This window comes from Oncorhynchus masou, chromosome 28, assembly GCF_036934945.1.
Source record: "Oncorhynchus masou masou isolate Uvic2021 chromosome 28, UVic_Omas_1.1, whole genome shotgun sequence".
Taxonomy (NCBI): domain Eukaryota; kingdom Metazoa; phylum Chordata; class Actinopteri; order Salmoniformes; family Salmonidae; genus Oncorhynchus; species Oncorhynchus masou.
The window spans coordinates 10,133,249-10,156,782 of NC_088239.1; the positions used below are offsets into that span (position 1 = coordinate 10,133,249).

General features: G+C 43.8%; 1 long non-coding RNA gene across 4 annotated transcripts; it reads left to right on the forward strand.

The window, feature by feature from the left end:
- The first annotated feature begins 3,011 nt into the window (after window positions 1-3,011).
- LOC135517150 (uncharacterized) lies at window positions 3,012-22,637 on the forward strand. Of its 4 annotated transcripts, none has more exons than XR_010451997.1 (4): window positions 3,012-3,104; window positions 12,711-12,819; window positions 21,007-21,236; window positions 22,190-22,637. It is a non-coding gene; the product is annotated as an uncharacterized LOC135517150 (long non-coding RNA). The 4 variants fall into 4 exon arrangements; XR_010451998.1 differs by lacking the exon at window positions 12,711-12,819 and having other exon boundaries at window positions 21,007-21,099; window positions 21,184-21,236; XR_010451996.1 differs by lacking the exon at window positions 12,711-12,819.
- Window positions 22,638-23,534: the final 897 nt, after the last annotated feature.

Consider the following 23,534-nt stretch of genomic DNA (forward strand, 5'->3'; position numbering starts at 1 on the left):
AGGAGTCCGTGTCCAACCACTGTTCATTGTTCCGAGCGACAGTCCTGTGTTAAGGATGGTAACCATAGTGAATCCCCAAGGGTGGTTAGGGATGTTCCACTTCCGCTGTTGAAAACTTCTTCAGCCATGTACAAATCACCTTAATTGGCAACCTTTCCTAATTTCCTTTCCTTTAGGAAGGGCCACTGAATGGTCAATGGACTAGGTAGGATACTACCATATTGCTTCATCAGCCACACCATATTAATCCAACTCTGTTTTTCCCATGAATTTCGTTCCTTCCACTATATAAACTTCAGGGAGAAAGAGCAGAATCGGAATGGGCTTGTTTTAATTTCAGCTTCTGTTGTTTAGAAGGAAAGGAGGCAAGGAAAGGAAGCTTTTTAAGACTGTTGGGAGGAGGACCAGCACAGAGGACTCGGCGTGCTGTGACTGCCTCGGTAACGCCAACAACTCATGTTATTGGCTCAGGGCAGAGTTCTGAGAGCAGGTTGGGAAGCTCTACTGGTAGAAGGTCTACAAGTTCACAGATCAGAAGCTTGGAAAAAGAGCAGTGGTTTTGGTCCAGGTCGTCTGCTAGCTCCCCAACTCTTTACCTCCCTCTTCTGGTGTGGATGAAGACTCCGACAGGGTCTTGCTCTTTTCAGCATCCTCTCTTTCACCTGAGAGAGAGAGAGGAGAGCAGAAGGGCAGTTGAGTCTGTGTGTCGGTGCGTGTGTGTGTGCCGGTGTCGGTGCGTGTGTATGTCTACGTGTGTGCCGGTGTGAATATGTGTGTGTGTGTCCAATGCTCTGACCTGACTTGTTGATGTTGAGCTGTGCCAGGTCCTGTGACAGGTCGCTGGGTCCCTGTGCCTCAGGGGATTGTGGGATATCGTGTACGGCGTTCCGTCGGCCGGTCCGCCGCGAAGCGATGAAGTCTTCATATGTCGCCTCCACATCAGTCATAGCTGACACACCTCAACATAGCAGGACCTGGGAGAACACACATTATAAATGCAAACACACCCTCTCAGTGTGTGTGTGTGTGTGTGTGTGTTCACTTTAAAATGGAAGCCAAACAAAAAAACATTGATTAAAAATTTTAATGACGACTTCGAACAATTTACACAGAGAGTAAGAAAACATTAAACATTTCCTGCAGATGCAAAGTTCGTTAACAGAATTAAAGTAAACATCTCTGTTCTATTCTGCTACCAAACTTTGTATCGGCTTAGTTTTTCCTGTAAATGTGTTTTTTTTGTACAATTGTCAGTGGACAATCTTAAAGTCGTCCTTGTGCATAGAGTTGTATGCTTGTTAAAGTTGGTTTTTGTTTGGTATACAAAACTGAGTATCAGTGTAATTCCGTTACCATGGAGTCATCCTAGACCAGGGATCAACAACTAGATTCAGCCCGGGACTATTTTTTCTTGAGTGGATGGTTGGGTGTTTTTAAGTCTTATGTCCAACAGTTAATACGTGTTGGTTTTTTTGGGGGCGGGGCTTAGAAAACTTGGGCGTGGGGGGAAATAAAAAACACCAGCGGCCCGCCAGTTGGGGAATCCTGCCCGACAACAGCCATCTGCTGAGGGGAGCCAGACAGTGGTGAATCCTGCCCGACAACAGCCATCTGCTGAGGGGAGCCAGACAGTGGGGAATCCTGCCCTACAACAGCCATCTGCAGAGGGGAGCCAGACAGTGGGGAATCCTGCCCTACAACAGCCATCTGCAGAGGGGAGCCAGACAGTGGGGAATCCTGCCCTACAACAGCCATCTGCAGAGGGGAGCCAGACAGTGGGGAATCCTGCCCTACAACAGCCATCTGCTGAGGGGAGCCAGACAGTGGGGAATCCTGCCCTACAACAGCCATCTGCTGAGGGGAGCCAGACAGTGGGGAATCCTGCCCTACAACAGCCATCTGCTGAGGGGAGCCAGACAGTGGGGAATCCTGCCCTACAACAGCCATCTGCTGAGGGGAGCCAGACAGTGGGGAATCCTGCCCTACAACAGCCACCTGCTGAGGGGAGCCAGACAGTGGGGAATCCTGCCCTACAACAGCCATCTGCTGAGGGGAGCCAGACAGTGGGGAATCCTGCCCTACAACAGCCATCAGGGGAGCCAGACAGTGGGGAATCCATCCATCTGCTGAGGGGAGCCAGACAGTGGGGAATCCTGCCCTACAACAGCCACCTGCTGAGGGGAGCCAGACAGTGGGGAATCCTGCCCTACAACAGCCATCTGCTGAGGGGAGCCAGACAGTGGTGAGTATTCATAGATGCCAAGAGAAACCAGGCTTCGAAAACAACACCCCTCTGTCTCTGTATGTGGAGCCCATACATGCTTTCTGGTCAAAAAGAGTATGACATTGTTGCCACCCATAGTATTGAATGCAAGGGAAGCCAGTGAGCAGTTGGCCTCCCTTGATAACAATATATATGTTTTAAATGTATAAAATAATAGCCAATCAGCTTTGAGCGAAACAGTGAGCTCAGCTGTGAATGGTCCTGGCACACCAAAAAAAAAAAAAAAAAAAAAAAAAAAAAAAAAAAAAAAAAAAAAAAGGGAAGTGTCAAGGGAAGCTGGTTTGGATTTGGCTTCACACCAATCACATCACAGTAAAAATAATAATAATCATTGACAGAATTTTTTTTTTGTTGTGTCATTGTCCTCCGGTGGCTAGCTAAACATCATCCCTTTCCTATATTAGCCATGAATGGAGATAGGGATTTGGACTTGAGGTTTTACTAAATACTCCATACTGGCCAATGATTATAATGGCGATTGTGAACCAACTATAAATTCATACATTGTGCCCCTGGCCTGAGAGGATGGAAGTTCAACATGGAGTTGGCCTGGCACATCGCGTTGCCCATGAAAGGAAGTTAGGCTAGCGAGCAAGCATTTTAGCCAGGTAGCCTAGGACAACAAAAACTAAAAGCGTGGCAGACTGTTCAGGCAACATGAAAGGAGGATGACATTGGCTATTCTCTACAAGTAGGGTGAGTCACCATGGTTTTTCTACTTGCACACACAGAAATCAGTACCATGGACAGACAGCATATTTAGCTTACGTTGAATGGAATTAAAAAGGACCAAAATGGAAGTAAGAGGACCAGAAAGGAAGTAAGTACCAGACTGTGCGTTATCCATGATTTTACTGAAGTGCATCTTTTAGTTGTCACTGTATTAGACTAAGCATAGTTGATTAGATGGTGAAATGTTGACTTTGAATCAATAGTTGTTTAGTAGTCCAAAAAGGTGGGAAACATTAACTGTTTGTTACATGCTATATGCTTTGTGTCACCGGACAAAGGTTGCTCTCCGGTTTGTGATGAAACAAAAAGGTGTGGTTGAATTTATTCTGCCACTGTGTCTTCTTATTGTCTCGGCTTTAGGCCTATATACCACAGTATATATTTTACCCATGCACCACTGCTGCAGCCAGAGAAAAAGCCTCACCGGCCTTTTGGTTATCACTCAGAGAACCCAGTCCCTACAAACACACTCAGTCAGTGACATCACCATCTTCCCTTTTGAACAGCTTTACATGTTTTTCTGCATTCAAAACCGTCACTGTATCTACGGTTGAAGCTGGAAGTTTACATACACCTTAGCCAACTACATTTAAACTCAGTTTTTCACAATTCCTGACATTTAATCCTAGTAAAGATTCCATGTCTTAGGTCAGTTAGTATCACCACTTTATTTTAAGAATGTGAAATGTAGTAGAGTTAATCATTTATTTCAGATTTTATTTCTTTCATCACATTCCCAGTGGGTCAGAAGTTTACATATACTCAATTAGTATTTGGTAGCATTGCCATTAAATAGGTTGGGTGAATTTTGGCCCATTCCTTCTGACAGAGCTGGTGTAAAGGTTTGTAGGCCTCCTTGCTCGCACACGCTTTTTCAGTTCTGCCCACAATGTATCTATAGGATTGAGGTCAGGGCTTTGTGATGGCCACTCCAATACCTGGACATTGTTGTCCTTAAGCCATTTTGTCACAACTTTGGAAGTATGCTTGGAAGACCCATTTGCGACCAAGCTTTAACTTCCTGACTGATGTCTTGAGATGTTGCTTCAATATATTCACATAATTTCCCTCCCTCATGATGCCATCTATTTTGTGAAGCGCACAAATGAATTCCATTCTTTTACTTTTAGATGTGTGTGTATTGTTGTTAGATCCTACTGCAGTGCTGGAGCAAGGAACACAAGCATTTCGCTACACCCGCAATAACATCTGCATGTGACCAATATAATTTGATTTGACTATGATATTTCTTTGTATTCGTGGGTTTTCCCCATTTACTGACTGAAAAATGTGCTGTTATTACCACAACACATGCTATTTGCAAGATGCCAGAGCATGTCTCTGTACTGTGACTTACGTGTCAACCGTCCGTAGGCCAACAGCCATGTGGTTGTGTGTGTGTGAGCAGCATGCCAAAGCATGTCCCTGTGCTGAAGCATGTGCCAACCCTTCCACATTAAGGGCAACAGCCTTCCTAATATAGCCTTCAGACAAACTGTCAATAGCTAAATAATTTAACAATTGAATTGTGTAAAACACAAATCCTTCAAAATGTATATCTTAAAATGGCCATAACTGATGAACATAAGCTATTCACCATTTAGCTTTGAATGTGACACAATATGAAGGAACAGATTGGTTCCATCCAGTGAAAGTCTTTAAGGACAAATCTAGCTGGATATGAAACATGACCCGACCTGCTCATTAGGCCTATGGAGGCAGATTTACAAGGGCGGCATAATCTAAGCTTAACTGGCCGACACGCACCTCCAACAACACATCAAACCTCACATATTTCTGCCCCAAAACAATGACAACTTCTCTCAACCAGTGGCATATGGGCTTTTTAGGTGAGTGCTGATGCTGCCCTGTGATAAGCAGTGCCCACTTTGTCGAAGACAGGGTCGCTAAATATTTATCTTGTCCAATCGCAGCGCACCTCTCCAGGGTGCTGTTGGGGAGACGGATGGCTGTGGCACTCGACCAACATTCCACCCCCACCAAAAAATAAAAAATATCTAACATAAATCATGTAGCAGATATGGAATAAAGAGGATGAGGCCTTTTCTGTAGCCTACAGGCTGGAGATAAAATGTATGACAATGTAATGAGATAGAAGCTTTTTAGGATACATCATGCAGGTTTCTCTGATCAAATAGCCTTACCTAAACGGCGCGCAGTCATGTTAACAAAACAATATAAAAACAGGACAGGTCAAAGTAAATGGACCATATCTAATGGACCATATGGAATGGACCATCACAACCGTTGTCCAGGAGTTCCACCGCATTGTCATGATCAGTGGCTTCAAGTTTGTATCTGTATATTTTTGACAAGCTGATCATAGCGAAAGAAGAAACTACATCTGCATTACCCGCTGTGTAAACACATTGCAAATAGGCTCAGGATAACTCCCGATGAAGTTGGGAAGCTGATATTTAGCACTTAAATAGACCAATTGATTAGTCACAGGAACCAATTTGTAAGTCGCTCTGGATAAGAGCGTCTGCTAAATGACTTAAATGTAATGTAAATGTAATAAGGAGCAATAAAGCCAATGCAAAGGTCTGTTTTACAAATTGTGGGCCCACCCCATTCATTAATGTCATTGGGGGTGCGACATGGGAGGCTACACCCTAGTAAGCACTGTCGCACGTCTTTTGGATATCCTTATTTGGTCCTGTCCTGTCCGGCCATCTTTTCTGGTCCTGTCCTGTCCGACCATCTTCTCTGGTCCTGTCCGGACCGGCCATCTTCTCTGGTCCTGTCCGGTCCGGCCATCTTCTCTGGTCCTGTCCGGACCGGCCATCTTCTCTGGTCCTGTCCGGACCGGCCATCTTCTCTGGTCCTGTCCGGACCGGCCATCTTCTCTGGTCCTGTCCGGACCGGCCATCTTCTCTGGTCCTGTCCGGACCGGCCATCTTCTCTGGTCCTGTCCGGACCGGCCATCTTTTCTGGTCCTGTCCGGACCGGCCATCTTTTCTGGTCCTGTCCGGACCGGCCATCTTTTCTGGTCCTGTCCGGACCGGCCATCTTTTCTGGTCCTGTCCGGACCTGCCATCTTTTCTGGTCCTGTCCGGACCGGCCATCTTTTCTGGTCCTGTCCGGACCGGCCATCTTTTCTGGTCCTGTCCGGACCCGCCATCTTTTCTGGTCCTGTCCGGACCGGCCATCTTTTCTGGTCCTGTCCGGACCCGCCATCTTTTCTGGTCCTGTCCGGACCCGCCATCTTTTCTGGTCCTGTCCGGACCGGCCATCTTTTTTGGTCCTGTCCGGACCGGCCATCTTTTTTGGTCCTGTCCTGTCCGGCCATCTTTTCTGGTCCTGTCCGGACCGGCCATCTTTTTTTGGGGTGTTGTTACAGGCCAGGGATGCACAACTCCAGTCCTCTGTCCTGATTGGTGTCACATCTGACAGCAACAGTGAACTAATAATGATCCTCAGTTTAGAATACAATTAGTCTCATCAGCCTGTGTTGATTAGGGAAGGGGAAAAAGTGTGACACCCTCCCCCCAAGGACTGGAGTGTCTCCATCCCCGCTGTAGGCTATACCTCAGTAAGCACAGACCGATGTTGACGCCTTTTGTCTGGACTGGACTTGTTTTTTTTGGTTCAGTCCAAACCAATCAGATTTTGGTTTGTCTGGACCAGCCTTGTTTTGGCCCAACCACAGAGGTCTAAAAATGGCATATTTTCAACTTTCATTCAGAACCAAAAACGAAGCTGGGATCAACTTCCGGAAAATACACATTTTCACCTTCCACTCAGAACCTAAATTGAATAACTTCAATATTTGGAAAAATACGTATTTTAGACATATTGACAATGCAATTTTGCTTACTGTCACTACTCTTGTAGGGACTGCATTTTTTTTTTGGTCTCACCTAGGGTAGCAGAAAAGCCAGGACCGGCCCTGATGAAAGGCATGGTAATCCCCCCCATTACGATATTTCTCTAATTCAATTTGAACGAATGTGGACTAGAGCGCGACAGTGAGTGGATTTTGTTGTTACAACGTTTACATGCACACACATAATTAAATATTAAACGGATTAAGGCAGTAGGTAGATTAAACCAATCATGTAAACACCATACTCTGTTTATCTTAATCGGCACAAGGTCAATATTGCCGATTAAAAAACCTGTTTTTCTGAGCAATCTTTAACTATTAGAACATGTAAACACCTTAATCGGCGTCCCAGTGTCGCATTCTACCTGCGAATGTGCTAGTACCAGCCGAGCGAGCCTCCCTCTAACGCGAGTGAATTGTGTTCTGAACAACAATGTATGCGTCTTTTAGAAGTAGTTTTCACATATGAACTTTAATGTCCGAACATGTTCGCTGTGGTAGAAAGCGCGTTTATTTTGACTGGCGATGTTCTCCATTTTAGAGCGCCATTATGTAGCCTGATTTCATCTGTAAACGGGATTATTATGGAAATCGTTCTTGCAAAGCATGTACACGTTTTAATCGAACTCTTATTAATCTGATTATCCACAATCGCATTATTGTGTGCATGTAACCGTACTAATTAGCATTAACGTTCACTGTATGGCAACACTGTAATCACATTTGTGGCGATGTATCATTTGCAAAACAAGGGGACGAGTTTCAACCGGCCTAAATGAAAACACCAGAAAATATCGGTAAATATTGACATACTTCTCTGCAATCTGTAGTTTGACAGCCTTTGAGGCTGTCGAAAGCGGCACCATTTAAACCGATTACATACACCGAAACTTGGCACGTTATTAAATCTTACCCTGTGTGTGTTGAGGACTTCCAAACAAGCTGCTTTGCACGGTTAATCACACAGCGACATAAGCGGTCATTTGTTTTCTGTCGCATCTACAGATGCAACTGGACCTCTTCTGGCGCACGTGGGCATGACGTCTGAGCGCTAGGCGGTTGGGCACGGCTCTGTGCACTGGCTCGTGTGTTCAATTAGGCTGCTAAATGGAAGATGTATTTTAATAAATGTCATTCAATTACGTTATTTTTTATTTCTTAGCCTAATAATTGTTCCAACACGACTCGATATCAGATAAAAAATCTTATAGGCCTACTATTAGGAATGAAACACTACAGATTGTGTGTGTCAAAGAAAGCACGCCTGAGCAGTCAGTGTAATGCTTACAAATCTTTTTTTAAATGGTTTATTTCACATTTGTTTATCCATTTCACTTGCTTTGGCAATGTAAACATGTTTCCCGTGTCCAATAAAGCCCATAAATTGACATTTAATTGATACTGACCGGCACAGCCAAGAAGCAGGACCGAGTTTGGGAAAGCCAAAGTCTGTTGTTGTTACCTACCTTAATTTCCTGCAACAGCAGCAAACGACACAGACAAGCGAGATGGTGGGTTTTAAGGGTAAGACGTTTAACGCTGGTAATTAATCAATTGATGACTTAACCAGTTATCGACTTTACTGTTTAATAAATGTCGTTTTTTGTGTTGTTTTTCAGGAATTCTCTTTTCTTTGGTGTGTCAAGCCAAAAAAACAGGGCGGACTAGTCTATGACGAGCTAGGGTGTTATGATAACATTGGTGGCACTGGTTGTTCGTAATGAAGGCATTTACATTAATTTGAATAGTTGATAGCCTTACATGTTGGCTACAGCGCTTGAGCAAAGGACGTAATGTATGCTTAGAATGGCAGCCTCATGCTAAACTTCAAGCCAACATTGATCTACTGGTAGGTTTTTATTTTTTTATTTTTTTTCACCTTTATTTAATAAACAGGTAGGCCAGTTGAGAACAAATTTTCATTTACAACTGCGACCTGGCCAAGATAAAAGGTTATTCCATCTCACGACCAAAACAAGAGCCTAAAAATGGGCCTGGTTTAACCTACATGTATAAAGGTGCTCAATGTTGACCTATTTTTCAGACCATGAGACATCCATGTCATCATCACAGGAAAAGATAAACAGTTTAGTTTGATATACTTTAAAGATTACAAACGGGGTTGCAAAACTATTTTATAATTTCTTGAAAAAAAGCTTTAAAATGTTTGACTTTAATCTCAATTCTCAAAACTATTTTTTTTTCTTCATATAAGCACATTTTGTAGCTTAGAACCTCATCTAATGTGTTTGTTGTGCCTGCCTTCGGTTGAAACACAACAAGCTCTTGAATACAGGGTAGGTGTCATTTTAATCATTGAAACAGATTTCATAAAATGGACCTATCCCTTCCAACAACCTCAGTTTAACTGGTGCATGAAATTGAAATTGAACTGAAATTGTCACTTCTAATTAATACCACAAAGATGGCCGCGGTCCACCCACCTTTGAATGCCTTCTTCTATGGTGTCATAGTGGTCCGCCAAAAATATTTTAAGTGCATGCTGCTACCTACTGTGCTGGAATGTACGCTCAATCATGATCTGCCCAATTCTGTACTATCATGAAAATAAAATTCTAAACCAAATGAATCCCTAACTTCTACCTTCATTGTGTCTCAACTGATGACAGGCACAACACAAAAACCTCAGATGATATCAAATAGGGTCTAAGCTACAACATAGGCTAGGCAAATATATGGAGGGAAAAAATGGGTGTTTTTAGATAATTGACGTTTAATAGGTTAAAAAAAAGTCAATTTTTATTAAACATTTTTAAAATAGTTAAGCTTTAATATGTTGTCAATCTCAACCGTTATTTTTTTCCAATGATTAAGACATGGATGTCTCATTGTATGGTGGGGTATGGAAAATAGGTGAACTTTGAGCCCCTATATGATCTTTTAGAACCTTTTCTCTATTTGGACATTGAGGTCCAAAAAGTCCCTTTTTGAGCACTTCTACCAGAGGAGGATGGTGGTACCTTTTTATTTGGGAGGACGGGCTCGTGGTAATGGCTGGAGCGGAATAGGTGGAATGTTATCCAATACATCAAACGGAAGATTTCCATGTATTTCCCCTTTATAGTCAACTATTCTATGCAGTTATTTATGCTGTTTTGAACCAGTGTATTAGAGTGTTTGTTACTTGAGTACATTTAGCTTGTGATGTTGCAGACTGAGGAATTAGCTAAAAATACATTTCACATAAACCGACAAATGACATTGTGATGTACAGAAGGTCGAAACACCCCATCCATTCCTTCCTGTATAGATGTGGAGGAGGCTCTGCAATCCAATGGAGAGCTGATCCCTTGTAAGATCTATGGAAGCACCTTCTACACGACAGTCCTGGGAAGACACAAACACACAGATTTGTGTACAGATTCACGTTGCTTTCTCTGATGAGCCACAGCTGTCTCACTGATATACACATCCCCCCAGGCTTCATAATTACACCCTTCCCTCTGCAGCAGAGTAAAACATTGATGATGTTTTGATAGGCTTACCAAACACTGATGAGGTTAAGTAGCCATGTTTACAGTAGCTAAAAAAAAAGAAGGGAGGCGGTGATGAAATAATGACCACTATCTGTGTTTTGGTGCCAATTTCCACAGCAGTTGTCATCAGATGGAGGACAGAGTCAGCAACAGCTGCTAGTCATTGTGTTGCTGTATTGCTGACTGAGTTAAGGTGTGACTCCCTCCACAGATTAGTCAGGGGTATTTTGTACTGTATCAACGTACACACACGCAGCTCTATTTTTGTGAAATTTCACCAGTTTTTGGGGAGTTAAAAACATTTGACCATTAAAAATCGTATTTTCCCTACACCTAACCATTAGCTTAACCCTAAACGTAACCCTTGAGCTTAAAATAGCATTTGAACAAATTCAGGACATTAAAATAAGTCCTGACTTTTCAAAAAAGTTGTTGTTTTCTTACCTTGTCAAGATATTCGGGTGAATTTGTTTGGACACTGGGGCCCAGAAAAGGTAGAAAAACAAGTACACACACACACTGTACCAGTTGCATGCTTGTATTTAGGTTTAAACCTCCTTGCCACTTTCTTTGTCCCCCTGTAGAAGAAACATACACCCCCCCCCCCCATCTGTCAGCAGGTACCAGCTAAGAAGAGGAAGGTGTTCGACTATGGCAAGCAGAAGGCTGAGGGAACAGAGAACTACATTACCAAACGTGAGACAACACAACACGGTTCATAGTAGGAGAACAGCTCCAATAACCATGCCAAAGCTTGCCCCAGACTACTGTGAAAGAGGCTGTGGAAGGGACCTAGTAATGAATTGAATGAAGACAAAGACCCACTCTACTGTAAAACAAGCCCACATTTATTAGCTAAATGTGACCTACACTATATATGCAAAAGTATGTGGACACCCATTCAAATTAGTGGATTCTGTCATTTCAGCCACACCCGTTGCTGACAGGTGTATAAAATTGAGAGAAAAAAAAATCAGTTTAGAGATATTTAGAGAATTGATGTTTTAATAGGTTAAAAAATGACCATTTTTAGTAAACAACATTTAAAAATAGTTAAGCTTTAATATGTTGTCAATCTCAACCGTTATTTTTTTCCAATGATTAAGACATGGATGTCTCATTGTATGGTGGGGTATGGAAAATAGGTGAACTTTGAGCCCCTATATGATCTTTTAGAACCTTTTCTCTATTTGGACATTGAGGTCCAAAAAGTCCCTTTTTGAGCACTTCTACCAGAGGAGGATGGTGGTACCTTTTTATTTGGGAGGACGGGCTCGTGGTAATGGCTGGAGCGGAATAGGTGGAATGTTATCCAATACATCAAACGGAAGATTTCCATGTATTTCCCCTTTATAGTCAACTATTCTATGCAGTTATTTATGCTGTTTTGAACCAGTGTATTAGAGTGTTTGTTACTTGAGTACATTTAGCTTGTGATGTTGCAGACTGAGGAATTAGCTAAAAATACATTTCACATAAACCGACAAATGACATTGTGATGTACAGAAGGTCGAAACACCCCATCCATTCCTTCCTGTATAGATGTGGAGGAGGCTCTGCAATCCAATGGAGAGCTGATCCCTTGTAAGATCTATGGAAGCACCTTCTACACGACAGTCCTGGGAAGACACAAACACACAGATTTGTGTACAGATTCACGTTGCTTTCTCTGATGAGCCACAGCTGTCTCACTGATATACACATCCCCCCCCAGGCTTCATAATTACACCCTTCCCTCTGCAGCAGAGTAAAACATTGATGATGTTTTGATAGGCTTACCAAACACTGATGAGGTTAAGTAGCCATGTTTACAGTAGCTAAAAAAAGAAGGGAGGCGGTGATGAAATAATGACCACTATCTGTGTTTTGGTGCCAATTTCCACAGCAGTTGTCATCAGATGGAGGACAGAGTCAGCAGCAGCTGCTAGTCATTGTGTTGCTGTATTGCTGACTGAGGTGTGACTCCCTCCACAGATTAGTCAGGGGTATTTTGTACTGTATCAACGTACACACACGCAGCTCTATTTTTGTGAAATTTCACCAGTTTTTGGGGAGTTAAAAACATTTGACCATTAAAAATCGTATTTTCCCTACACCTAACCATTAGCTTAACCCTAAACGTAACCCTTGAGCTTAAAATAGCATTTGAACAAATTCAGGACATTAAAATAAGTCCTGACTTTTCAAAAAAGTTGTTGTTTTCTTACCTTGTCAAGATATTCGGGTGAATTTGTTTGGACACTGGGGCCCAGATCAGGTAGAAAAACAAGTACACACACACACTGTACCAGTTGCATGCTTGTATTTAGGTTTAAACCTCCTTGCCACTTTCTTTGTCCCCCTGTAGAAGAAACATACACCCCCCCCCATCTGTCAGCACGTACCAGCTAAGAAGAGGAAGGTGTTCGACTATGGCAAGCAGAAGGCTGAGGGAACAGAGATCTACATTACCAAACGTGAGACAACACAACACGGTTCATAGTAGGAGAACAGCTCCAATAACCATGCCAAAGCTTGCCCCAGACTACTGTGAAAGAGGCTGTGGAAGGGACCTAGTAATGAATTGAATGAAGACAAAGACCCACTCTACTGTAAAACAAGCCCACATTTATTAGCTAAATGTGACCTACACTATATATGCAAAAGTATGTGGACACCCATTCAAATTAGTGGATTCTGTCATTTCAGCCACACCCGTTGCTGACAGGTGTATAAAATTGAGAGGAAAAAAAATCAGTTTACAGATATTTAGAGAATTGATGTTTTAATAGGTAAAAAAATGACAATTTTTAGTAAACAACATTTAAAAATAGTTAAGCTTTAATATGTTGTCAATCTCAACCGTTATTTTTTTCCAATGATGAAGACATGGATGTCTCATTGTATGGTGGGGTATGGAAAATAGGTAAACTTTGAGCCCCTATATGATCTTTGAGAACCTTTTCTCTATTTGGACATTGAGGTCCAAAAAGTCCCTTTTTGAGCACTTCTACCAGAGGAGGATGGTGGTACCTTTTTATTTGGGAGGACGGGCTTGTGGTAATGGCTGGAGCGGAATAGGTGGAATGTTATCAAATACATCAAACGGAAGATTTCCATGTATTTCCCTTTATAGTCAACTATTATATGCAGTTATTTATGCTATTTCTACTGGGGCGGCAGGGTAGCCTAGTGGTTAGAGTGTTGGACTAGTAACCGAAAGGTTGCAAGTTCAAATCCCCGAGCTGACAAGGTACGAATCTGTCGTTTGTTAACCCACTGTTCCTAGGCCGTCATCGAAAATAAGAATTTGTTCTTAACTGACTTGCCTAGTTAAATAAAGGTAAAATAAAAATAAAACAAGCCTACATTTGTTAGCTAAATATTACCTACACTATATATGCAAAAGTATGCGGACACCCCTTCAAATTAGTGGATTTGGCTATTTCAGCCACACCCGTTGCTGACCAGTGTCTAAAATCGAACACACAGATAGCGCTGGCCAGTAGCCTGACATCGGTAGCGCCGGCCAGTAGCACTACCCTGGGCATTAACAGTGCCTTGTTGCCAATTCCATACATGAACCTATAGTATAAGTTTTAAAAAACAATGTAAATACTGGTGTGCCATAATTCATATGGAACAGATCATAACCATGAGACGGAGATAAAGTATCTATCGTGTTGGAAAATCCTATGATCTCAGAATATCATATGACCAATTCAAGACTGTTGTCTGACAACTGCATGTACTAATCTGCCGTTAAATTATCTCCCCATGTTTGAAATTAACTTTTTTTAAACAAATCTATTTTGGAAACTGGAAATGTAATTCTAGTCTAAGCTGTATGTGCATGGGACCTTCCAGAGCAGAGCTTTGCTCCTAGCCCCGTTCCAAATCTGTCCTTTAGCTAAACTAGCTTGGTCTCAGATTTGTCTATAGCTCAACTAGTCGCTATTGCTTGTTGTGTAGACAGTAGTCAGATTGACAAGAGTTTGCCACGCTGCCCGAGTTTGCCACGCTGCCCGAGTTTGCCACGCTGAGACCTGGGACCTGCCAAAGCCCGTGGGGACTATGCTTACGTCCAATATGACAGGCTCATTGTCCACCATCCCTCCCAAAAGCTTGGAAGGGATGAGAGAGCCCATGGGTTTGTAGCATTGACCCCGCAGCGCACACACACACACAGTCACACAAACACACTTACACACACCAACTGATTAATGGAATGTATATGTTTTTCTCTTGCTTTGGTTGCTTTTTTTTGATAACAGTGGGGAATCTAAATAATATGTGTGAAATGCTTGATAATGTATGTGATGTAAACAGAGAGTTCTACTTTCTTGGGGACCTGAATATTGACAGTCCTCTCAAGAGAAAACTTCTCAGTGTAACCAGTGCCTGTAATCTGGTTCAAGTTATTAATCAACCTACCAGGATGTTTACAAACATTATAGGGACAAGATCATTAACATGTATTGATCACATTTTTACTAATACTGTAGAACTTTGTTCTGAAGCTGTATCTGTACCCATTGGATGCAGTGATCAAAATATAGTGGCTATATACAGGAAAGCCAAAGTTCCTAAAGCTGGGCCTAAAATAGTGTGTAAGAGATCATACAAAAGAGTTTGTTGTGACTCTTGTGTGGATGATGTTAAAAATATTTGTTGGTCTGATGTAATTAATGAGGAGCATCCAGACGCTGCACTTGATGAATTTATGAAATTGCTTCTTCCAATTATTGATAAACATGCACCTGTTAAGAAACTGACTGTTAGAACTGTTAAGGCTCCATGGATTGATGAGGAATTGGAAAAGTGTATGGTTGAAAGAGATGGGGCAAAAGGAGTGGCCAATAAGTCTGGTTGCACATCTGACTGGCAAATTGAGAAATGTGACTAAACTCAACAAAAAGAAGAATAAACTGTTTTATGAAGCCAAGATCAATGATATAAAGAATTATGTTAACTACTTTAAAATATATTATGGGCAGAAAGACCAGTTCAACTCCATCTTTCATTGAATCAGATTGTTTATTCATCACATAACCATTTGATGTGGCCAATTATCTTAATGATTATTTCATTGTGGGCAAACTTAGGCAGGAAATGCCAACAGTGAGCCATTGTACTCATGCATAAAAGGAAAAACAAATAATGTAAGAAAAGCATTGAAAGTTGAATATTGTAAAGTAAGTATGGGAGACTTGAGAAAATTATTATTGATCAATAATGACAAACCTCCTGGCATTGACAACGTAGATGGAAAGACACTGAGGATGGTTGCTGACTCTATTGCCACTCCTGTCTGTCACAAGGTTTATCTGAGCCGAGCGGAAAGTCTTTGTCCTCAGGGCTGGAGGGAAGCTAAAGTCACTGGTTCTAACAGCAGACTTATCAGCTTGCGTGTGTTTGACCAAATAGAGTGCTATTTCTCTGTAAACTAATTAACAACAGACTTTCAGCACGCTTATAGAGAAGGGCACTCAACATGTACGGTATCGACACAAATGAATGATTATTGACCATAACCGGTTGTTTGGAATGTGTTTTTTTAAAGCTTTTCTACCTTACATTTACATTTACATTTAAGTCATTTAGCAGACGCTCTTATCCAGAGCGACTTACAAATTGGTGAATTCACCTTCTGACATCCAGTGGAACAGCCACTTTACAATAGTGCATCTAAATCATTAAGGGGGGGTGGTGAGAAGGATTACTTATCCTATCCTAGGTATTCCTTGAAGAGGTGGGGTTTCAGGTGTCTCCGGAAGGTGGTGATTGACTCCGCTGTCCTGGCGTCGTGAGGGAGTTTGTTCCACCATTGGGGGCCAGAGCAGCGAACAGTTTTGACTGGGCTGAGCGGGAACTGTACTTCCTCAATGGTAGGGAGGCGAGCAGGCCAGAGGTGGATGAACGCAGTGCCCTTGCTTGGGTGTAGGGCCTGATCAGAGCCTGGAGGTACTGCGGTGCCGTTCCCCTCACAGCTCCGTAGGCAAGCACCATGGTCTTGTAGCGGATGCGAGCTTCAACTGGAAGCCAGTGGAGAGAGCGGAGGAGCGGGGTGACGTGAGAGGACTTGGGAAGGTTGAACACCAGACGGGCTGCGGCGTTCTGGATGAGTTGTAGGGGTTTAATGGCACAGGCAGGGAGCCCAGCCAACAGCGAGTTGCAGTAATCCAGACGGGAGATGACAAGTGCCTGGATTAGGACCTGCGCCGCTTCCTGTGTGAGGCAGGGTCGTACTCTGCGGATGTTGTAGAGCATGAACCTACAGGAACGGGCCACCGCCATGATGTTGGTTGAGAACGACAGGGTGTTGTCCAGGATCACGCCAAGGTTCTTAGCGCTCTGGGAGGAGGACACAATGGAGTTGTCAACCGTGATGGCGAGATCATGGAACGGGCAGTCCTTCCCCGGGAGGAAGAGCAGCTCCGTCTTGCCGAGGTTCAGCTTGAGGTGGTGATCCGTCATCCACACTGATATGTCTGCCAGACATGCAGAGATGCGATTCGCCACCTGGTCATCAGAAGGGGGAAAGGAGAAGATTAATTGTGTGTCGTCTGCATAGCAATGATAGGAGAGACCATGTGAGGTTATGACAGAGCCAAGTGACTTGGTGTATAGCGAGAATAGGAGAGGGCCTAGAACAGAGCCCTGGGGGAAACCAGTGGTGAGAGCGCGTGGCGAGGAGACAGATTCTCGCCACGCCACCTGGTAGGAGCGACCTGTCAGGTAGGACGCAATCCAAGCGTGGGCCGCGCGGAGATGCCCAACTCGGAGAGGGTGGAGAGGAGGATCTGATGGTTCACAGTATCGAAGGCAGCCGATAGGTCTAGAAGGATGAGAGCAGAGGAGAGAGAGTTAGCTTTAGCAGTGCGGAGCGCCTCCGTGATGCAGAGAAGAGCAGTCTCAGTTGAATGACTAGTCTTGAAACCTGACTGATTTGGATCAAGAAGGTCATTCTGAGAGAGATAGCGGGAGAGCTGGCCAAGGACGGCACGTTCAAGAGTTTTGGAGAGAAAAGAAAGAAGGGATACTGGTCTGTAGTTGTTGACATCGGAGGGATCGAGTGTAGGTTTTTTCAGAAGGGGTGCAACTCTCGCTCTCTTGAAGACGGAAGGGACGTAGCCAGCGGTCAGGGATGAGTTGATGAGCGAGGTGAGGTAAGGGAGAAGGTCCCCGGAAATGGTCTGGAGAAGAGAGGAGGGGATAGGGTCGAGCGGGCAGGTTGTTGGGCGGCCGGCCGTCACAAGAAGCGAGATTTCATCTGGAGAGAGAGGGGAGAAAGAGGTCAGAGCACAGGGTAGGGCAGTGTGAGCAGAACCAGCGGTGTCGTTTGACTTAGCAAACGAGGATCGGATGTCGTCGACCTTCTTTTCAAAATGGTTGACGAAGTCATCTGCAGAGAGGGAGGAGGGGGGAGGGGGAGGAGGATTCAGGAGGGAGGAGAAGGTGGCAAAGAGCTTCCTAGGGTTAGAGGCAGATGCTTGGAATTTAGAGTGGTAGAAAGTGGCTTTAGCAGCAGAGACAGAGGAGGAAAATGTAGAGAGGAGGGAGTGAAAGGATGCCAGGTCCGCAGGGAGGCGAGTTTTCCTCCATTTCCGCTCGGCTGCCCGGAGCTCTGTTCTGTGAGCTCGCAATGAGTCATCGAGCCACGGAGCGGGAGGGGAGGACCGAGCCGGCCTGGAGGATAGGGGACATAGAGAGTCAAAGGATGCAGAGAGGGAAGAGAGGAGGGTTGAGGAGGCAGAATCAGGAGAAAGGTTGGAGAAGGTATGAGCAGAGGGAAGAGATGATAGGATGGAAGAGGAAAGAGTAGCGGGGGAGAGAGAGCGAAGGTTGGGACGGCGCGATACCATCCGAGTAGGGGCAGTGTGGGAAGTGTTGGATGAGAGCGAGAGGGAAAAGGATACAAGGTAGTGGTCGGAGACTTGGAGGGGAGTTGCAGTGAGGTTAGTGGAAGAACAGCATCTAGTAAAGATGAGGTCGAGCGTATTGCCTGCCTTGTGAGTAGGGGGGGAAGGTGAGAGGGTGAGGTCAAAAGAGGAGAGGAGTGGAAAGAAGGAGGCAGAGAGGAATGAGTCAAAGGTAGACGTGGGGAGGTTAAAGTCGCCCAGGACTGTGAGAGGTGAGCCGTCCTCAGGAAAGGAGCTTATCAAGGCATCAAGCTCATTGATGAACTCTCCGAGGGAACCTGGAGGGCGATAAATGATAAGGATGTTAAGCTTGAAAGGGCTGGTAACTGTGACAGCATGGAATTCAAAGGAGGCGATAGATAGATGGGTAAGGGGAGAGAGAGAGAATGACCACTTGGGAGAGATGAGGATCCCGGTGCCACCACCCCGCTGACCAGAAGCTCTCGGGGTGTGCGAGAACACGTGGGCGGACGAAGAGAGAGCAGTAGGAGTAGCAGTGTTATCTGTGGTGATCCATGTTTCCGTCAGTGCCAGGAAGTCGAGGGACTGGAGGGAGGCATAGGCTGAGATGAACTCTGCCTTGTTGGCCGCAGATCGGCAGTTCCAGAGGCTACCGGAGACCAGGAACTCCACGTGGGTCGTGCGCGCTGGGACCACCAGATTAGGGTGGCCCGGCCACGCGGTGTGGAGCGTTTGTATGGTCTGTGCAGAGAGGAGAGAACAGGGATAGATAGACACATAGTTAACAGGGTACAGAAGAGGCTACGCTAATGCAAAGGAGATTGGAATGACAAGTGGACTACACGTCTCGAATGTTCAGAAAGTTAAGCTTACGTAGCAAGAATCTTATTGACTAAAATGATTGAAATGATACAGTACTGCTGGAGTAGGCTAGCTGGTAGTGGCTGCGATGTTGACACTACACTAATCAAGTCGTTCCGTCGAGTGTAATAGTTTCTACAGTGCTGCTATTCGGGGGCTAGCTGGCTAGCTAGCAGGTTGATTGCGTTACGTTACTTTAAAAGAACGACAATAGCTGGCTAGCTAACCTAGAAAATCGCTCTAGGCTACACAATTGTCTTAGATACAAAGACGGCTATGTAGCTAGCTAGCTACGATCAAACAAAATAAACCGTTGTACTGTAATAGTTACTACAGTGCTGCTATTCGGGGCTAGCTGGCTAGCTACGTTAAAAGAACGACAATAGCTGGCCAGCTAACCTAGAAAATCGCTCTAGGCTACACAATTGTCTTAGATACAAAGACGGCTATGTAGCTAGCTAGCTACGATCAAACAAAACAAACCGTTGTACTGTAATAGTTACTACAGTGCTGCTATTCGGGGCTAGCTGGCTAGCTACGTTAGAAGAACGACAATAGCTGGCCAGCTAACCTAGAAAATCGCTCTAGACTACACAATTGTCTTAGATACAAAGACGGCTATGTAGCTGGCTAGCTACGATCAAACAAATCAAACCGTTGAACTGTAATGAAGTGAAATGAAAATGTGATACTACCTGTGGAGCGACGCGAATGTTGACCGGGTAGTTGGAGTTCAATTCGGTAGAGGTTGGCTAGCTGTTGGCTAGCTAGCTAGCAGCATTTCCTACGTTAAGGACGACAAATAGCTGGCTAGCTAACCTCGGTAAATTAAGATAATCACTCTAAGTCTACACACTCTAAACTGCACAATTATCTTGGATACGAAGACAGCGAAGACAACTATGTAGCTAGCTGACACTACGCTAATCGAGTCGTTCAGTTGAGTGTAATAGTTTCTACAGTGCTAGTGGACAGTGGATGTTAGCTAGCTGCTTAGCTAGCTGCTGGGCAGATACGTTAGGACGACGAAATACGATAATTATGCAATTGTCGTTGATACAAAGACGGCTATGTAGCTGGCTAAGAAGAAATTGCTAAGATTAGACAGATCAAACCGTTGTACTATAACGAAATGTAATGAAAAGTTATACTACCTGCGGACCGAAGTGTAGATGCGACCGCTCGCTCCAACCGGAATATCATGGATTCAGAGATATCTTTCTAATTGAACTGAGTGTTTTCTTTAATTGAAGCTTCTCTAATGTCAAAGCCCATCTACTCTTTTTTTCTATTTTTACCAATGACCTGCCACGGGCAATAAACAAAGCATGTGTCCATGTATGCTGATGATTCAACCAATCAGCAACCACACCTAATGAAGTCACTGAAACCTTTAACAAAGAGTTGCAGTCTGTTTTGGAATGGGTGGCCAGTAATAAACTGGTCCTGAACATCTCTAAAACGAAGAGCATTGTATTTGGTACAAATCAGTCACAAATTTTTAGACCTCAGTGGAATCTGGTAATGAATGGTGTGGCTGTTGAACAACTTGAGGATACTAAATTACTGGTTAAACTTTAGATTGTAAACTGTCATGGTCAAAACGCAGATACTGAACAAAAATATAAACCAAAAATGTCAAAGATTTTACTGAGTTACAGTTCATATAAGGAAATCAGTCAATTGAAATAAATTCATTGGGCACCATTCTATGGATTTCACATGACTGGGCAGGGGTGCAGGAGGGGTGGGCCTTGGAGGGCAAATTCACATTCTTTAGTGTAGACATTCATTTTTTTAATGATTTCATGACTGTTTGATCCCTGAATGGTAAAAAACAACAACTTAAATTCGAAGTATGTTTGTAGCACAAAATATCTAACAGGTAGGCCCTTTTTCACTCTCTCATTATGTCACAAGTGGACAGGCTCCCAGAGGCAGGTTATGGCCCCAGCTCACTCGACTGCCCCTCCCCTCTCCAACAGCCATCAGCCCAGGGCAGCATGAAGACAGGCCCCCAGAGGCAGAGCCATAAAAGGCCCCTGCTCACTCGACTGCCCCTCCCCTCTCCATCAGCCCAGAGCAGCATGAAGACAGGACAGCTAAACGATCATCTGGGAATCCTCCCTTCCTCATGGAGCTTTTTGAAGGTGAGTTGAATATTCAATGTGATGTTTGTATATAGATATATATTATTTAAGAATGATTTGTCTTAATTGATTTCATTGACATGTTTTTAAATGTATTTTTTAAATGAAGGCTAAAAGCCATTGTTTTTATTCATACTGTTTGTAAACAATAGCTTCTGCCCTCTTAGGTTCAATTTGACCCTCTTATTACATCAAAACCTCTCAGACTAGAAAATACGATTAGAAACTGATTAGAAACTATGGCCAACTATGATTAGAAACGATAATTAGAAACTATGATAATAAACTGTGAACAACGATGAAGCAATGTCTCTAAAGTGTGAGTGATCTATTATTTAATAGTGTAATATTACACACTCTCTCTCTAAATGTACAACATTTCACTCAATGTATACCAAAGTAACAAATATTTAACAACGTTTCAATGTTTCGTATTGCAACAGTTATGAAAGACAATGACATCCAATATTTAGGGAATTATTAATATAATGTGTTACATAGTGTGTATCTGTGGTTAACTTTGTAATAGATCCTCTCACTCGCTCGCTTTCTCTCTCAGGCTATGACAAAAGACATGACATTGACTGCTGAGTGTTGAACATTTTCCCCCTCTATAGCCACCCTGGTTATTATATGACCCTGATGGTCCATCTATGATCGTTGGAAAATCTTGAATAACAACAAGGGGCACATGTACTCTTAAATGTCCACTCGGCACAGCCCTTGGAGCATGGTTCCTCTCTAGTTTTAATCCCAGGTTTAAGACTTCTAGGGAGTGTTTCCGAGATGCTGTGCTTCGGGATATGCATTGATGGGTCGTAGGGATTTAGACTGGGTATCTGTAAAACACTTCTGATGAAAAAAGGGCTTTTAAGAAATACATTTGGTTGATTCACAGATTTGTGTTATAATATAACAATATTATTACCATAATCTTTATTATGATGTTACAGGTGAGATGTACCCAGAAATGTCAACGTCTTGTCAAGTGCTCAAATCTGTACAGCAGCCCCACCTTACAAGAATGGGTTTACACGGCCGTGATGAAAACAGTTTATATGAGCGCTAATTCAAACATACAATGCTATATATTTGATAGAATTACCCATTCAAAACTGTTACAAAATCACTTCTCATTGTGTTCATTTCAAGGTTTCACAAACATAAAACATCTATCTAGTTAATGTTTCTTGGACCAACACACGGTGGAGTTTCCTATTTACTAAAGAACAATCATTAAGACAAAACACAAAGAGTTGCAATATAATCTGTATACGTGTCATTCTATACTGAACAGGTACATTCTGAAAGATGTTGACTTTACTTAAATTGTATTATTTATGTTGTCTCATACCATGCCAATACATGACCAAGCAATGCAACAGATGAGGAATTAACCCCATAACACTGCTCACACTGCCCTACCCTGTGCTCTGACCTCTTTCTCCCCTCTCTCTCCAGATGAAATCTCGCTTCTTGTGACGGCCGGCCGCCCAACAACCTGCCCGCTTGACCCTATCCCCTCCTCTCTTCTCCAGACCATTTCCGGAGACCTTCTCCCTTACCTCACCTCGCTCATCAACTCATCCCTGACCGCTGGCTACGTCCCTTCCGTCTTCAAGAGAGCGAGAGTTGCACCCCTTCTGAAAAAACCTACACTCGATCCCTCCGATGTCAACAACTACAGACCAGTATCCCTTCTTTCTTTTCTCTCCAAAACTCTTGAACGTGCCGTCCTTGGCCAGCTCTCCCGCTATCTCTCTCAGAATGACCTTCTTGATCCAAATCAGTCAGGTTTCAAGACTAGTCATTCAACTGAGACTGCTCTTCTCTGTATCACGGAGGCGCTCCGCACTGCTAAAGCTAACTCTCTCTCCTCTGCTCTCATCCTTCTAGACCTATCGGCTGCCTTCGATACTGTGAACCATCAGATCCTCCTCTCCACCCTCTCCGAGTTGGGCATCTCCGGCGCGGCCCACGCTTGGATTGCGTCCTACCTGACAGGTCGCTCCTACCAGGTGGCGTGGCGAGAATCTGTCTCCTCGCCACGCGCTCTCACCACTGGTGTCCCCCAGGGCTCTGTTCTAGGCCCTCTCCTATTCTCGCTATACACCAAGTCACTTGGCTCTGTCATAACCTCACATGGTCTCTCCTATCATTGCTATGCAGACGACACACAATTAATCTTCTCCTTTCCCCCTTCTGATGACCAGGTGGCGAATCGCATCTCTGCATGTCTGGCAGACATATCAGTGTGGATGACGGATCACCACCTCAAGCTGAACCTCGGCAAGACGG